Source organism: Globicephala melas, chromosome 16 (assembly GCF_963455315.2).
Source record: "Globicephala melas chromosome 16, mGloMel1.2, whole genome shotgun sequence".
Classification (NCBI taxonomy): Eukaryota; Metazoa; Chordata; class Mammalia; order Artiodactyla; family Delphinidae; genus Globicephala; species Globicephala melas.
In genome coordinates, this window is record NC_083329.1 from 3,076,909 (window position 1) to 3,094,187 (window position 17,279).

Genomic DNA, 17,279 nt, shown 5'->3' on the forward strand with positions numbered 1-17,279 from the left:
TAGTCTGCACCTCACCTTCTATTGGTCAGCTTGGGTTGCTATAACAGAATATCACACACCAAATGGCTTAAAGGACAGAAGTTAATTTTCTCACAGCTCTGGAGGCTGGCTAGTCCAAGACCAAGGTTCCAGCTGACTGCGTTTCTGGGGAGGCCTTTCTTCCCGGCTTGCAGGCAGCCACCTGCTTCCTCTACCTTCACATACTAAAGATCTCTCCCTCCTTTTCTTATAAGGCCACCAACCCTAAGGTGGATTAGGGCCCCACCTTAAAACCTCATTTATGCTTAATTACCTTCTAAAGGCCCCATCTCCAAATACAGTCACATTGGGGGTTAGGCTTCAACATATGAATTTCAGGGGGCACGTTCAGTCCATAGCAACCTGCGTTCTGCAGCCTTTGCTGGGCCTTCCATCACGTGTGAGCCCCACACCAGGCCATGGAGAGTTTCCAATTCAGAAAGCCAGCATGAAGAGACAAAAACAATACAAGTAAAGCAGAAACCCGAGTGTAAGTGTGAGGAGACATTATGGGGGCTGAAGAGGCTCCCAAGAGGGCTGCAACAGGAGAAGGATTCAGAGACAGCTTGGGAGCACAGAGTGTCTATGTTTGGACTGAATCAGAGAAGGATCCCTAGGTGAGAGTAGGGGGTGCTCTGGGGCCTCTGAGAGCAAAGAGCTGATGCACAGGTATCTAGAGAAGGTGCCGGAACAAATGTGGAAGCCGTGGGGCTGAAAGTGGCGTCAACATGAGCCTCACAGGCTCATTTCATTCGGGACCTGCGTAGGAAAGAGGGGTCACCTTGGAGCACCTCTAGACCCCTGCCTGCAACAGGAGGAGGAAGGGGCACGCTCCTGTTTGTGTCTGCCTGACTGCTGAGCTCACAGCGCCCTTGCGGGTGGGGTAGGCACTCCTCAGGGACAGAGCAGGGAGACTATGTGGGGCGCACGAGGCAAAAGCAACCGAGGTCGCTGAGGCTGGGGCCAGGCAGCTCCTCCATCAGCTGTGGAGGGATATGCGATGGGAAAGTTCTCACCGTCTAAACCCAGAGCCCACATGGACTTTGTTCTGCACCCCAAGAGGCAGCCTCGAATCCGAGAGCTGAACAGAGCTGGCCTGGCCCCATGCAGAGACGGTACGCGCGCGGTCTCCAGCAGGTGACCCTCCAGACAAGGGAAGCTCCGGGCGGCCTGGAGGCAGTGGCCCGCCGTTCTGAGTCCTGCTGACCAAGCGCAGGGCAGTAGTGAGCACCCGACCATCACAACAGAGCAGGCACCCGCGCAGTCACGACACGGATTTCCAATAAGTAGTTGGGAGTTGCCACGTGAACGCCAGGGCATGACTGAAGCACACGAAATAGCTGCTTCCAAGTCTGAAACCACTGGAAACACTTATTTCTGGACAATACAAAAGGGTATCTAACTAACCTTTCCCAGAATCCATCTTGCCTGGATCGTCATGATAGCGGCAAAGAGCGAAAGCACCTCAGGCCCAGTGAGGGTTTCCGAGCAAGAAACCTCAACATACAGAAGAGAACATCACTGAGGACATCAGAACCATAACCTCTGGAGGCTTTTCTGGCCTGACAAACAGTCCAGAGAATGCTACGAGGACAGCAACGGGGAACTCAGTCCAGAGGGAAATAACAGAGGCTCTGGGAAATGTTCTCATTACACTCATGGCAAAAATAAACAAATTAAAAAAAAATCTAAGAGAAAGTCTTTAAAGCCCATACTTTATTAGGGAAAAAAAGAAAAAGAAAACTAGTGATTGTGACTCAGGGCCCAAGTCCATCCAGCCAGTGGTGGGGCGACAGCGAGGATGTCATCCCCGACCCAGGACTGAGCGTGTCTGGGGGGACCCACCCCCCCAGCGTCAGCCCTGAAAGTCCTGCGTCCCAGTAAACTGCTGGTCACCCAGGACAGACAGAACGCACTGCTCTCTGGGAGCCTGTCCTCCTGGAGGGAGAAGGCGACCACAACGGTGGTCGATCGTGGCCAAGAGGGTGTTGAATTTTAGGAATATTTACTTAATGTTAGAACCGGCATTTTGGTTCTAAGTAACGGCTCCTGCAACAAATTTCGAAAGCCACTTGCCTGGCGCGGCCTCCCTCTGGTGACCCGCCCCACGGGCTGGCCTCCTTCCCACCAGCACCTGCGCCCAGGGCGGCCTGCAGACTGATGGTCCCACGTCGGTACGGGCCCGGCAGTCAGCAAGCAGCCGCCTCGACTGGCCATGCATCTGACTCGACAGCTGAATCTGATGATAACACAGTGGTGACTGAAACAGATTCTTCTGCACAATAGAGAAGAGCACACATGGGCTTTTCGTGGAATAGCTGGCTAAATTCACCAACTTTTGGAAATACATCATTTCTGTGCCTCGCCCTTTATTCTAGGAACTTCCACTGGAGTGTGAAAAGCCTCACAGGGAAGGGTCGCCGCCCACTCCTGGGACGCCCGCTCGGGACCACAGGTTCTCCTCCAGTTCCCTGCGCCCCAACACCGTCCCTGCTGTCGTGGTGAAGCCAGGCAACAAGCACGGCACATGGACACTTCGGGGCGAGTCGGGCAGTGGGCACTGTCCCCCGCCCCCCTCGCCCTCGCCCACCGGGACCACTGGGGACCATCGGGGACCACCAGGGACCACCAGGGCCTCCCTCCCCAGCCGCCGCCTCTTGTCCCTCAAGGCGGGTGCGCCATTGCTCGGCCAGCCCAGCGTTTCGAGGCGTGCATCTGAGAAGCAGCACACGCTTTATTGGTAACGTTCGTTGTGATGTGCCTGTACACCCAAAACTTGACAGTTTTCCCGTAAAGATCCTGAGACTACCTGCAGGAAGGCGCAGGTAACCCCGCGGGGCGCGGGCTGGGGCTGCGGAGGCCTGTTCCTGAGCCTCCCGCCTCCCGCTGCCACTCCTGCCTGAATGAAGCGGCACAACAAGCCAGTCTCCCCGCTTCGGAACCCAAATGCCAGGCCCGGCAGAGAGGGGTGACTCCCGCTCAAGCCAGGGTCTCCCCACAAGCCCTCCCGGAGGACTGCTTTTACGGGAATTAAAAGCCCACAGACCAGGGCTTCCCTGGTGGCGCAGTGGTTGAGAGTCCGCCTGCCGATGCAGGGGACACGGGTTTGTGCCCCGGTCCGGGAGGATCCCACATGCCGCGGAGCGGCTGGGCCCGTGAGCCATGGCCGCTGAGCCTGCGCGTCCGGAGCCTGTGCTCCGCAATGGGAGAGGCCGCAACAGTCAGAGGCCCGCGTAACGCAAAAAAAAAAAAAAAAAAAAAAAAAAAAGCCCGCAGACCAGACACTGGCTCCTTTCTCATTCACAGAGGAGTCCCTAACTCAGGCCTCTCCCAGAACTGCCTGCTCCCACCCTCACCCCCATGCTCCCCACCGGAAAGCCCCCGGACGGCCCGCAGCCCCACGTGACAGCACCTCCCCAGGTGTGACTGCTCACGCCAGGCTGCCTGCTGCCACCTCCCCCTCCGCCCCCTCCTCCTTCCTCCCCCTCGCCCAGCCCCGTGCAGGTCAGCCCAGGCAGCGTGCACCGGAAGCGCTGCCGGCCCGCCGTCCTGCACCCACCGAGCGCCCCAGCGCAGCACTCGAGGTTTGCAGGCTTCCTGTCTGGACCCTCACACATCCCAATGCCCCACCGGAGCCGCTGACAGGTCCCCGGCCGCATCCTGGCGTCCACACTCCCGCTGCTCAGGTCCCCTGGGGAAGCCTTACCACCTCCGCACAGGTGCTCCGCCCAGCCTTCCCACCGCGACAGGAGCAGGTGGCAGGGACCCGGCGAGGGCTGTGCCTCGGGTCCTAAAACAGAGCCCAGCACGCGGACGCCCCTCCTCCGGTATCCGCACCACCAGCCTGCCGCCCCCGGCGAGGCACGGGGCGTCCCTGGCCGCCTGCACGAAGGGCCACCACACACGGGACAGCCTCGCCGGCACCGTACCCCTTGCGCTCGGCCCTCCCCTGGGGCAGGCTGCACACCAGGAGGGGGCGGGGCCCCTTCAGCCAGGGACAGGGTTGGGTGCGCTGCTTTTCCCGCAATGCAGAGGACCATGCTCGCCCACACTGGTGTCCAGAAAGCATAACCGAACATACAGGTAATGCATTTCTTTACGCCACTTCTCGTCCCCAAAGGACTTCTGACAGTGTCCCTGCTTCCCCACCAAAGGTGGCACGCATGGTGCGTGGGGAAAGCCGGCGCTAGTGACAAATAAACCCGGGCTGAAAACTCCTACCCCAGTGGTTTGTGCAGGTCGCTCACTCCCAGGCAGCCTCCTCACATGCAAACAAAGACCCTGAGTGTCCCCCTCAGCAGGCGACCTCGAGAATTCCCTAGGACAGACTGGGTAAAGCCTCCAGCAAGGCCTTCAATAAATGTTAGTATCAGCAGTATCATTACTGCACTGACCAGAACCTCCTGGAATGTAACTCTACCAGGCTGAACCTGAGTGATATGAGGGTAAAAGAGACCCCGAAATAAGGCCCATTTCCACATACACACAAAAATTATTTCAGATCTTCTAATTCTGACAAAGCTCACCTACTGGACCACATTACCCCTCACTACTGCGACTCCCTCTCACACAGGAAAACACTGTCATATGCTGGTGTCGCTGCTGGTTCCTGGCCACTGCCATAGTGTCGGGTCCTCCAGGAAGTTCTTTCAATTCAACCGACGATTAAGGTCAGGCCTCCCAGAGACAAGTGACTCGGGACTGGGAACACATACGTGCTAAGCCTACGTGCCCGCTCTAGGCCCACCCAGCACAAGCTGGCCATCAGCATGGCACACCTGGACACAGAACTCTGCCACCCGAGCGGGAAGCTCCTTGAGACCAGACACTTCAGTGGCTCCCAAATCATCCATTGTAAAAAACTAGAAACAGGCAGCTGGGCAAAGCACCTCCTTAGAGACAAAAGGCATTTCAGAGACCTGGCAAGTCAGCCCTAGGCTTCATGATGCTCCAGGCGAAACGAAGGTCTGCGCCACATGGAATCACAGTCACGGGAGGTGGAGCCCAACTGAGACCCCGTCCCTAGTCTTGCCTCCACCAGAAACAGTTTTGTGACTGAGTTAACAAATGTCAACTATCATTATTATTATTCAGGGCTCACCATGGGGGGGCCCGGGTCAATTCCCCAAATGGGATTCTCTCCCAGTAGCTCACAATAGCCCTGTGAACAGCAATGCTGTTTTCCTGATTTTTGGAGAAACGAAGGCTCGGTAAAGGTTAAGTGACTTCACTTGAGATCACAGATAGTAATTAAGGAGCCAGGTCCAAACTGAGTCCGTCTTGTTCCCAGAGGCTGGAACCTTAACCCTGCGTATACCACCCCAAATGAGGGCGTGGATAGTGTTAAATCTGTAAAACTAGGATGCTGATTGGATGGGGTGGGGTATAGGGACAAGGATGCTGGCTGGATGAGGGGAAAACAAGGATGCTAACTGGACTGAAGAGAAACAAGGATACTGACTGTACTGGAGGGAAAACAAGGATCCTGGTCAGTTCCTCACCCTTTTTCCAGTTAGTCTCATCCTTCTATGAGACTATGGTTCCAAATTAAAATTTCTATCTAGGCAGTGCTTCATACTTCACAAAATAGTCATCTATTACCTTCTGTGCTTACGCTTATCCAGATAGAGTAAGTGTGATCACTGCCATCCCACAGCTGAGGAGGCAGCTAGGGGTTTACAGCTGCCCAAAGCACCCAGCTAGTAAACGGCATCACCAGAATCCCTCCCACAACGGGCACCTCATAAATAAAAACTCAGTTCAGCTTCCCCAAAATGTATTTGGTTGCATATATGAGAGTTAACCCTTACCTGACACCATGAAAATGCTTCTACCCAGAGAGAGAAAAAGCAAGACCAGCCATTCAAAGGGAGAGATGGGCATGAAATATAACATGGCTGTCCATGCTTAACGTTTGTTTGTAAAACTAACGCCAAAGTTTTGGTAACATCTGCACGTTCTGTCATAACCACAAGACCGAAAACTATAACGCGGGGATAACATGTCGGGTTTGCAACTCGAAGAGATTCACGTGTCTCTGAGGAGTTACAAAACCATACACAGATCCATAAGCACAGGCGCCTTAGAACAACAACACCGGCTGAGGACGGACCCACGTGGGACGGGAACTCGGAGCTTGTGTGGATTGGAGAGCTCTCCTCAGGCAACCCTAAGCCTGCCCTGGAGATGCTCAAACATTACGGTCCCCTGGAGCGCTTGCAAAGACACAAGTCCCCAGATTCTGACCCAGTAGGTCTGGCAAGTGGCGCTATAATCTTCCTTTTCACCAGCACACTCAGTAATTCTGACACCAGCAGGGTTCAGACCACCTTCTGAGAAACTGTTCTGCTATAGCTCGCGAGTATCCCACTTCAAGGAGAGCAACGGGGCCCGCGTTTCCGTGGTGGCTCTTATAACACCGACAAGTGGGCCAGATCCGAAGGGGACACCCTCGGCCCCTACTTTTAGTCCTTTTTTGGGGGGTAAAAACAAATGAGAAATACCTACCAGTTACTTATTAAAGTTCAACATTAAAATGTCCCATCCCATATTTTGCCCTGAGATTCAATTCACTCTCTCCATCCATCCAGAAACCTGAGCATCCAGGGCTGGAATTGCCCAATCTGTCAATAAAGTGAGAGTTTTCTAAACTATCATCCACATGACTCAATTTGTCAGTAAAAACTGCCACCAGCGCTGCGCTTGCAGAAAACTGTCCATAAATGCATTACTGCAGCTGGCAGATCGATGTCTATAATAAAAACAAACAGATTTGACAAGTGCCGGCTTTTACGAGTCCCGCCATTGGTGGACCGCACGTTCAGTCTCACCCGCAGGCTTCTGGGAATGGGCAACAGACCTCGGGTTAGATACTCTGCTGACTTCACAAGTGTTACAGGTAGGAAATTATTCTAACGAGAAAATTTTCCAAGGAAGAGGGTGAATGCACTAGGCGTTTATAGCTCACAATTCCTTTCACAGTTACACACACACACACAGGACAAGTTGAACAACCCCAAGAAAAGGTTTCTGTCGAATTTTTAACTGGTTTTTATCACAGCTGCATCACAGGCCAAATGAGTTGACTCCAGGTTGGGGGAGGGGGAGGGGACCAGGGGACACGAGGCCTGGAGACCCCCACTCCTCTGCTAAGCCCCCAGTCGAACTGAAAACCACCTGTGGTATCAGAAACAAGTGTCAGCATTTAGCACGTGGCCAAGGATGCCACTGCCGTGTCAGCGGCCCCGGGGCAGCCTGTTTATTTAGTTGTTTAGCTGGAGCAGACCTCAGGAGGATGGCGGCCACAGCCGGGCTTAACTGCCAGGGATTTCGAGCACTCTGGCAAGACACTGTCTGTGACCAATTTACACGGAAGCCACGTCTGCCAAAACCACGTTGATTCCTTCGAAGTTTACAAAAGGTCACAAAAATGACTTATTCCTCTTCTTAGGCAATTCATTTTAACAGTGATATAAAGGAGTAGGTCATTCACTGTACCCCATATACTCTTTATTTTTAATAAATTTATTTATTTATTTTTGGCTGTGTCGGGTCTTTGTTGCGGTGCACGGGTTTTCTCACTGTCACGGCTTCTCTTGTTGCGGAGCACAGGCTCCAGGTGCGCAGGCTTCAGTAGCTGTGGCACGTGAGCTCAGTAGTTGTGGCTCGCGGGCTCTAGAGCGCAGGCTCAGTAGTTGTGGCGCACGGGCTTAGTTGCTCCGCGGCACGTGGGATCTTCCCGGGCCAGGGCTCAAACACGTGTCCCTTGCATTGGCAGGCAGATTCTTAACCACTGCGACACCAGGGAAGCCACCATATATTCTTTACATGGTTTCCCCAAGCCCTGCGGCCCTCCTTGATAAGCTCTTTATTACTGTTAATTTTTTAAAGAAAATTTAAAAGAAAACTAGACTATTTCTTCCCACTGACCAGCAGATAATGCAGCAGTTACCCAAATGCCACAGAACACACATCTCGCAGTATTTTGCCTCTAACAGTGGATGTCCAACTTTCATCTACCTATGCCCAAGAAAGGCCTCCAGAGCTAACGGGATGGGAAAACTGAGGTCAGCCAAGGGGAGACAAGCCATCCTGCACAGTCAAACCTCCCTCCCCCTCCCAGATAAACCACACACACTTTCAAACCAAGAATGGGCAATGGATTGGTTCATTTATGAAAAGGCCACTCTCACCCAATGGTATTATATTATAGTTTATACGTCTTTGATGTTTAAATCTTCAGGTTTCCTTTAAATAATATTCTGTGATAAGACCCCAACCTCTTTCAGAAACTACCAGAAACTACCCAGGAAACAGAGGGTCTGGGAGGACTGTGACAGGAGCCAAAGGAGCTCAGGGCCTTTCAGGGACCAGGAGCCTCAGAGACGACACAGGATGTCAAAAACCTCAAGGAAAGTGGGTCTAGAAGAGGAACTTCACCCTTGGGCCATGGAGAGAGGTGGGGTCAGAGCCAAGTGTGAAAACAAACCTGGCAACAATGTTAACAGATGACTATGGGAAAAGAGAATTCAGAAAGCACTGTTCTGCTTCCTTCTTTTCCTACCAAGGAGAATACACTACAAAACTGAAAAGGGCATTGATGCCCAAAAACGGGGAGTTGAAATACAAGAGTCTTGGTTTGAATCACTGGCTTCTAAATGTCTGTCCTCTGCAAAATAAGAATAAAGGCAATCTAGCAAGTTTATTTTATTAAAAATAATAAGAAGAGTAAACTGTTTGGGGTTCCTGAGAAAGCAAGAGAAGAGGCCTGGAAGAGAAAGTCCACAGGAACGCCAGGGAAGTCGCGTTCCTCCTCAGGCCCTCCTTCCGCCTCCTTCCCTGAAGGAAGGATGGATGGTCCCTGAGTGAGACATCTGTAAGGGAAACCGTGGAAGAGCAGGTCTGAGTGGAAGATAAGGCCCAGGTGAGGCTCGACTGATAACCCAAGCAAGACCAAAACAGAGGAAAAGAGGTTTAAGAACCGCCGCAGCTGAACACGAGCAAGATGTTAACCACCGTGTCCACACCTGGGGCTTTATTTCTTTAAACCTTGCTCTCCAACAGTGAGGCCTTTTTAAAGCAGCATCTAATGACATTAGTTAAATCTACTTTGTATAATACAGATTTATTTTAATGAAAAGAATATTCACCTAGAAAAGTACCTTAGTGTAGTTCTGCCCTTGAGGCCTGGTTCACCCAGCCCCAGACTGTAACAGACACCACTCTCCCACTCAAATCCTAACTCAAAACAAGAACCCAAGCAGAAATGAAACGCCTGCCAGCACAAGGCCAGCTCTCCTTTGCAACTTGCAGGCTCTGGACCTGAGCAAGGGCGCACCTGGCGTGAACTGTCTCATGGGATAAGGTCCGAGTTAACTCGATATTAACCACCAGCTGGGGGTGGGGGATGGAATGGAAAGGGCAGCCCTGACATCATTTTCTTAAAGTTGTTTACCCCCATGGCGGGCTAAGCTTCCTTGTGTCCTTTTCACCTGAGTGTTTTCTCCACCGGGGACTCATGAAAGCAACACCACCCCGCACCCCATCAGGTCTCGGGCTGGGGAGATGTAGAGGAGGGCCTGGCTTAGCTACTTTAAGGGCTCATGGTTAACTGGCCGGTCTAATCCTTAGCTTTTCGTGTTCTACAGCTTCGTGTTCTGCTGCTAACAGCTGCGGTGACCCCTATCCGGACAAATCAGTCCCCCCCTGCTTGATGACCATCCACTCAAACAAGCAAAAGCTGTGCTCACAGATACAAAATGTGCTTCCAGAACAAGGTCAGCTACTGAGCTGAGGCACAGAGAACAAACACCATTCTGAGATTCAGGAAACGATGAGCCCAGGGAGTGAGGAATACCACTTAGAACTGCTCTACAGCGTTATCACCGACTTGGGAATTACGGCGCCCAGGGTAAGCGGCTCTCACACTCCCCTTGTTTACGTGTTGCTGTTTACGAAGGCGATTAGGGCGTAATGTATACCAACATGATGAGGACGCCAGAACGCGGCCCTCGTCTCACCCTGTCTCAAGCATGAGGCCATGGGGGGTTCTGCACAAGGGGTCTGCTAAGGGCCTGCTGCTAGGCAGGCCCGGACTACGGGCTTCTGGAAGCTTCCTGGAAACAGAAGGCAGAGGAGCGGCCCCCTTGGCGCTGGTCAGCAGTGCAGGGCAGGAGGGCGTCGAAGGTGTTGACCAACTAGAGGTTCAGCGGAAGTGGCCACAACTCCCAGGCCAGGCCAGGCCACTGTCATCCAACTTGGCCAAGGAACCCACAGGCTGGGAGAAGGCTGGCTACACCTGGGCATACCTGGTCACACTTGAGACCCACAAGGGTCAGCTGGGGGGATGGTCAGAGCGGGCCCCACCACGATGGCAAGGTGGGGTGGGGAGCGCTCAGAAGACCACTGGGGGCTGGACTGCCCCAAGGGCTCCAGACGCCTGCTCTCCCCAGGGAGAGCCCCGAACTTTGGCGGGAGAAAGGCAACCCAGACACTCACCGCGCTGCCCAAAACGCCGACCGAGTGGAGCTGCAAGCGCAGGGACGCGCAGAGCTGAGTAAGCGCGTGAAGCCCGGGCAAGTCCGTGGCGCGGGGGCGGGGCCGAGGTTTGTGGGCGGGGCCTGACGTACGGCTCCCGGGGCCCACACGCACCGGGACGTGGCGGAAGCGCGGCCGGGAGGCGCAGAGGCGGGGCCGAGCCGAGGTTCGGGGGCGGGGCCCAGAGTGGGAAGGGACCTGGATGTGAGGGCCGCGGGGCCAGACGCGCGGGGGCGGGGCCTAGGCTAGTGGGGCGGGGCCGAGGATGGGCACCGCCTCCCCGCCGGCGCACGCTCGCCCAGGTCGGAGCATGCCCAGTGCGGCGGCGCCGGGGTCCACCCCGGTCTGCGCAGGTTCGCTGGACGTGTGGCGCTGCCTGGCGCGTCTTTTGCAGGACCCTGGCCCGACCCGGCCCGGCCCTCTCCGGCCTCGGCGCCAGGGCCCTGCGTTCCTTTGCAAGCCCTTCCTACCCGCACGAGCTGGGCCGCGCCCTTCCCGCCCCCTCTGTTTACCAACTGTCAGCACCGTAGCACTTGGCGAGCGCCCTCTGCCCTGTAGCAGGGCAGGTGTGGAGGCGAGGGCGGGTCTGGAGGCTCGGCGTCTGGTGCACCCAGTAACCTAGTTGCTGGTTCCCGCCTGCTACTCTCCCTGCGGCCGCTTCCGGAGGGCAGAGACCACGCAGAGCTCAGCAGGACAACATCTGGGCTCTATACACAGTAGAGGGTCTTGGGGTTAGCCTCTAGTGTTTGTGACGGGTCTTTCGCCATCCATGGCCTCTCAGATGCTGCCTGATCACCAAGACCTAGACTCGCCCAGTCTCAGTGGCTGTTCAGTGAGCACACGTGTGCCTGGCACTGCTTGGTGTTGTGTGGACATTATTATGGGTTGAATTATGTCCCACAAAAGAGATACGCTGATATCCTAGCCCCCCAGTACTCTGAATGTGACCTTATTTGGAGATAGGGTCTTTTTACAGAGGCAACGGGTTAAAATAAGGTCATTAGGGTGGGCTCCTAATCCAGTATGACTCATCTCCTTACAAGCAGAAGGCCACGAGAAGACAGAGACCACGGGGAGAACTCCATGTGCCGATGGAGAATGGAAGTGATCCTTCTGCAAGCGAAGGAACACCTGGGGCCACCAGAAGCTGGAAAAGAGGCGTGGGACACATTCTTCCCCAGGGCCTCCACATGGAGCATATAGCCCTGTGGGCACGCTGATGTCAGACTTCCGGCCTCCAGAACTGTGAACTCCAATACACGTCTGTTGTTTCAAGCCACCAGTTGTGGTACTTCCCACAGCAGCTCTAGGAAACTATACGCATTCTATCCAACCTGATTGACTAAGGACCCCGGCGGGTGGAATCATCCCTTGAACTTTCAGGGCAGTCACACACCCATTGGCACTCCCAGGCCCACGTGTTCTGAGCCACCATGCTATGGGCCTCCTAGGTTCCATTGCCTTAATGGGAGCAGAATCTTTGCCTTCCCAGGATGTACGACTCCTCTATTGGGATCTGGCCAAAATTCATACATCGGCACTTGGGACTTGCCTTTCCCAACACATCAACGTCGTCAATGAAAGTTCACTCAGAGGACCTCAGCAGTGTTTGCTTTGTGAAGAGCCCTGGTCACTTTACGTGGGCCACATCGTGGATCCTCCCAAGGCCCCCAGCCCCCAGGCCACACCTCGGCTGAGACATGTTTGAACGGCTGCTCATGGAAAAGAACTCGGCCCTGGGTACAGCGTGGTGATCAAATTAATGCACTTTTTCTCCAGTGAGCCTGGACACAGCCTCAGAATCCTCCTCAGCACTGCTCCAGACAGCCATAAGCATTTAAGTTAAGATGCATGGCAGGCGAAGTGAAGCACCTTTGCTGTTTGTTCTGGTCTTTTCTATTAGCTCACTGTGAAACTTTAGGAAGTTTATTCAACTTCTCTAATCCTCAAAAATCATCATCTATGAAGGATCTTTATAGTAATCTACTCTATGTAGGGCATGTACATGTAGGTAGTAAACATTAAATGACAAGAACACACCTGTCCTCTTATAACCTGTTACTACCAGGACCCAATCAGAACTGGGATCCCAACAGAACTGAAAAGAGAAAATAACGCAAACATTGAATCGAGATGCTTACTGATACCCTGACAAGTGTACTGTGATGTAGTTTTACAATTAATACCTAAATCCTACTTTTCCTTTTATCTGACTAGTATTTTAATGTGAATTCCTAAGTTATTGTTAGCATCTCTGATTCCCACCCTAGGAAAGAAAGACCATCTTGGTGACTGGTTAGGTGGATTATGTGGCGTTGGGAAAGATGGGTGAGAGAGAGGGGAGAGTGCAGCACCCAGGGGAGACGCACGCACCTGACTCTGCTGAACAGGACTCCCTGGGGAGATGCACGCACCTGGCTCTGCTGAACAGGACTCCCTGCTGGGGAGGCTGAGAGATGCTGCAGCTGCCTTCACAGGGGCTCCAGGGAGAGGAGCCAAGTGGGGAACTTGGGGCCACAAGGGGGACAGCGGAAAGGCCACCGCCCCTGCCCAGCCACAGACTAAGACTCCAGCGTGTTTTATCTCGAACTCCCCCGTGAGCAGAGCTAAAGTCTGCATTCCCTGCACTTGCTGGGAAGTTCTTTCCTTCTTGATGATAATTTTCAAAAATCAAAACATTTTCTCAAAAGCTATGCCCTATGCCTCATTCCCTCGTCCCATCGCACCTGATCCTCAGCTGCATGCACTTCCTGTTGGTTAAGCAACACAAGGATGGCTCCCAATCAGGGGGCTATCCTGGTGTGTAAAGAACACGGGGTCAGGAGACATGGGATGCGGTCTCACTGTGCAGTCCACCTGACCTCTCTTTGTAGGATGACAGCATTGCACTAGATGGATGAAGTTCCTTTGGGGTTTTCCATCCTCAGATTAATAAATCATACCCACTCTCCTCCCGACACAGGTTCCCATGAATGACTTTTTACAAAAGAGGTGGAAAACCCCCCAGGAGCCTATGCTCAACGTCTCTCTGATTTCTTCACGGGCCTCCCCGAATGTCCTTTAAGATAAGCCAGATTTCTTGTGGGTACTGGGAACTGTGTTCATTTGCATCATTTCTTTAAACATACAAATGGATACCTTTCAGGTTAAACAAATGAACACGACATGTGATTGCTTCCAATGATTTGCAACCCAAGAAAGTTGTTTAATAAGCCTCTCTTTCCAAGCTACTTTTGTGACATTAGAGACCGTTTACAACAAAGCTGTCTTCAGTAGTCAAACTTAATCCTTACTATCCTGCCTTTGGGAAAAGAAGGGATTGTATAACGATCACATAAAACCTTGTGTGGTTTGAAAGCCCCAAACTCCGGACAAAAGTGTGAGTCTTGTAACAAAAGAAAGACTACAGAGCTTGCCACTTTAAGGGTTTTACATAGGGTTTTCTTTTAGGGTAGCATCTCCAGTGGAGAGCTTCGCCTGTCAACACAATTGATTTTCTCAGCCCCAGCGTTCCTGTAAAGGTTGGAGCCAAGAGCTGGCCAGAGTCAGCGCCCTGGACCTGGGTGGCGCAGCCTGCATGCGAGGACAGGGGCGCAGAGCATCCTGGTGGAGGGAAGAGGGGACCCTCAGGACCCGGGGTGGGCTCTGGTTGTCTCTGATTACACTCTGCTCTGCACTAGTGCCCAGTCTAGCTGGAGCCATTGTGATGTGGCTGCAGTGCAGGAAGGTCTTCTAAGAGTGGGTGAGAGAAGCTGAGGGCGGCGGGGTGGGACCTTTGGGCTCCACCCTCGTGTGGGGCGTCGGGTGTGTGGGGGTGGGGAAGGCAGGGTGCTGCAGCCTCACCTGGAAGGTTGTGCATGCTTAGCTCTTGCATTCCTACAAAGAGGCGGGAAGCCCTTCTGCCCAGGAACCCCGGGTGCTTCTGTTGACACCTGGCACCCTTCAGGCTCACCTTGGGTCGGGGAGGGCTCTCCCAGAGGCAGTCTGAAGACCTTCATTCAAGACCCTTCCTGAGACCTAGTTCAGCTGGGGTGCTTGCTACAGGGCTGGAGACGCTGCGTCTAATGGGACTTGTTGCAGCCCCCAGGGCACTCACAGTTGAGTGGTGTACACAGACAAGGAAACGGGGTTTGCAGTCTGGAACGGTGGCTGGGGCAGTCAGGGGGTGCACAGCAAGGCCCCTCCCTGCAGCAGGGTCGCCTGTGTGCCTGGCCCTGGGCTGTGGGTGTCCCCACGCGGAGCAGCCTTGTTGAACAGCCAGGGTACCTGCTGCTGCTGTAAGGAAAGGTCTGAAAGGGAGTGAATGGCAGGGTGTTCATTGCCCACCCGCCCCGCGCCCCGCGCCCCGCGCCCCGTGCCCCGCAGGGAAAGGACCACTGATTTTTGTGGAATTTGGATCCAGTTGTCCAGTAATTGTTGCACAAAGACCATCCCGAGTCTTATATACCCTCTTCCTTCCCAAATGTGGCACCTTTGGATGATTAAATATCCAGGAAATGGACGTAGTATATACAAATGAGTGAATACAAGTCAGCCCTGCCGATGTATATGTGTTTGGAAACGTTGCTTAGAGAACTACTTCTGCAAATGGAAACACTTTGGGGGGGAGTTTTCCCACCCCACGTTGGGCCATCTGAGCGTGGGTCACTCAGGGCCCGGGATTCTGTTAGATGTCGGCCCTTTTGAAACTGGCTCCTTCACTCATTACAAAGTGTTTTTGATCCATTTTCGGGAAGGGCTTTGTTTGTAACACATTGTTGGCAGTTTGGGCAGAATCTTTTAAGTGGTGTGAAGTGCTGGCGAGTGTGCACCTGGGCCACCAGGAGGAAGCGGGTCTCCCCCCACCTCTGTCCTTCTGGGATGAGCCAGACGTGCCTGGGTTTTTGTGACTTGGAAATTAAAGCAAGAGACGTGGGGATTTTGAGACTGAGATTGTGATTTGTCCTCATTCACGTCTGCCTGGGAAACTACAAATGAGAATTCAGATAGGAAAAACAGCCATACCAAGTGTTCTGTCTCAGCCTCCAAAATACTAATCTGAAGAAGGAAGGCTGGTGTATTCCCTCTGAGGGGAACTTCTTCAACTTAGCCCCCGTGCGCTGAGCTATTGATTTAAAGTAACACGAGGCAAAAATGGGAAGTGTCTTAACCACGTGAGTGGCAAAATTCGTGTGGTAAGGATGGTGCAGGAGGCTGTCTGTCCCATTGTCCCTTTTTCTTTAGCATGAGATGACCGAGCTTAATCTGCAGAGTCGGGAATGACAGAGAGTGAGGTCCTGACAGTGGTCCCTCCATCCGTCTCACCAACAGCCACTGGACATGAAGCCCTCCTTGGTCCAAGAGGGTGCTGGACAGGAATAGACAGGGTTCTCATTCCTGGTGCTGGAGGGAGGAAAGTTGTGAAGCTGGAGCGGGTCACTCCCCAGGGAGAGGCCTTTGCCAGTTGTCCGGGCTCTTTCTGATGCAAATGGGGAAGCCAAGTCCAAAAGGCTTTTATTAGGAGGTCAGCCAGTCCAGCTCAGAGAATTGGAGGAAGGAGGGCTCCAGGACAGCAGAGACGAGGCCAGCTCTCCTCTCTTCTTCAGCTCCAGGCATGACCCACGTCTCTACCCATGACTCAGCATTACATCCTTTCAGCTCTGCTTCCCCAGAGATGAAACAAATTCTCTCTCCCAGCTTCCCCTGGGAAAAAATATCCCAGGGAAGAGCTCTGATTGGCCCAACACAGGTAATTATGACAAACTCTGGACCACTCACGGTGGCTGGGGGAATGTGGTAACATCCCAGGGGGTACATGCACCTGTGTGGTCAGGAGAACAGATGTGATAAGGGCAGGATTGCCATGAGGTAGGGAGCCACCAAGCTTGTACCCTGCCTGTTCACAGGGATGGGCCACCCACTGTGTGCCGGGCCCCGGGGCCCTGCACGTCACGCTTACATGCTGTCTCTTCAGTCTTCACAGCTGTTCATCACTAGCTATGCCTGTGGGTCGGAGGGGGAGGAGTGGGGGAGGGGCAGGGCTTCCTGCAGCCCCATCGCCTCCTTGGCAGTAGAGGTGGCCTCAGCCACTAAGTAAGTGCCCAGAGGGATGGGACTGTGTGCAGTGGTGCCTTCTACAAAGTCTGTGGACAAGGGGACCTGTTTCACGAGGCTGTACAGGGGAGACCACTTGGTACCAGCCCAGGATGCTCTCCTAGAGTTGGACGCCCCCCACCCCACAAGGCCAAGCAAAGCACTGCAAATTGGGCCTCAGTTATTTGTCTTAGGGATTAATCTTCATTAGCACTTTATTGGATTCATTAAATTACTCAAGCCCTAGCAAGATAGGACTCATAGAAATGAATAGAACAATAATAACAGCTGAATATTATTGATGGCTTAAGTAGCACTCCCTGGGCTGGGTACTTGATGTTCATCACCTTTTTGAATTCTCACAATAACCATATAAGGTGGATAATATCATTATCACAGTCTTGTAAATGAGGAAACAGAGTGGTTGAGTAGTTTGCCAAGGTCACACAGCAATGAGTGTTAGAATTGTTTACACCCTGGTTTACTGTGTCTTTGACTTGCAGAAGCAGTACAAGAATGAGAATTGCATTCACCGAGCTTCATTGGGGGGGGCATTTCTGGCTTTCTCCTTCAAGCTCTACTGTCTCCATTGTATGTGGCAAATCTCCCATCAGGCATCCTGCTGGACCACTCAGGTTCTTGCCTGGGTAGAT

General features: G+C 53.3%; 1 protein-coding gene across 6 annotated transcripts in view; it reads right to left on the reverse strand.

Annotated features, from left to right (window-relative positions):
* MGMT (O-6-methylguanine-DNA methyltransferase) overlaps positions 1–10,621 on the reverse strand; it is a 347,601-nt gene extending 336,980 nt beyond the window's left edge. For all 6 annotated transcript variants that reach the window (XR_011376786.1, XR_011376787.1, XM_070043891.1 and 3 more), the window contains exon 1: positions 10,516–10,621. The gene's annotated coding sequence lies outside the window, so the exon portion shown is untranslated. The remainder of the gene's footprint in view (positions 1–10,515) is intronic.
* Between the last annotated feature and the right edge of the window lie 6,658 nt (positions 10,622–17,279).